At 43.5% G+C, this 680-nt stretch overlaps 2 protein-coding genes across 2 annotated transcripts in view; one reads left to right on the forward strand and one right to left on the reverse strand.

The window, feature by feature from the left end:
* Window positions 1-680, forward strand: part of LOC116687052 (fibroblast growth factor receptor 1-A) — a 65,834-nt gene that overhangs the window by 64,275 nt on the left and 879 nt on the right. The window lies entirely within an intron of this gene.
* The window catches only part of LOC116687053 (stanniocalcin-like), a 30,377-nt gene that overhangs the window by 6,976 nt on the left and 22,721 nt on the right, over window positions 1-680 (reverse strand). The window lies entirely within an intron of this gene.

Raw genomic sequence — 680 nt, forward strand, 5'->3', positions numbered from 1 at the left:
CCCCCCCCCCCCCCCATCCTGTTCAAACCGATCCAAAATTTAAAAAAACAGCTCAGAGCGCTGATTCTTTCTGCTGCAGAAAGCTAAGCTTCTGTTTTCACGGCGTTTACCTTCCACGCTCGTGATGACGTCATCACGTCACCTGACGTCCGATGCAAACCCGCCTGACACCATCTCTGTTTTTCCTTATTTACGACACAATTTCAGTGCTATTATTAGGTATCATGGTTCATTGATTTACTTTTAGCTTGGACTGATTTTATGGACGTGATATTTGAGGATACTCAGAGAAATGACATCAAAATAAGCAACACCACCAACGTCCTGGGGAGTTCTTTATTTCTATTCAGGAGGAAAAGGATTGATCAGTCTCCAGAAAAATGTCATTATGCGATTGCATAATTCAACGCTTAATCAGCCAAAGTCACATAATTTATGCAGGGGTGGGGGGCTGTATTTTTTTAAATACGGCGCACTATTGCCGAATAAATTGCAGATTTGTGCGCAAAAAATAATGCGGGGCTTGCATTTTCATTGCAAAAAAGTTACATATATCTTAGCAGAGAGATAAAAAATGTTGCACAAGAGCAGCCATTTTCCCCTGTTGCCATGGCTGTGCTGTGACACTGAACCCCGAGTTGCCCCCGGTGCTGCGCATCGGAGTGTGAATGTGTGTGAGT

The sequence above is a fragment of the Etheostoma spectabile genome, chromosome 3 (genome assembly GCF_008692095.1).
Source record: "Etheostoma spectabile isolate EspeVRDwgs_2016 chromosome 3, UIUC_Espe_1.0, whole genome shotgun sequence".
NCBI lineage: Eukaryota > Metazoa > Chordata > Actinopteri > Perciformes > Percidae > Etheostoma > Etheostoma spectabile.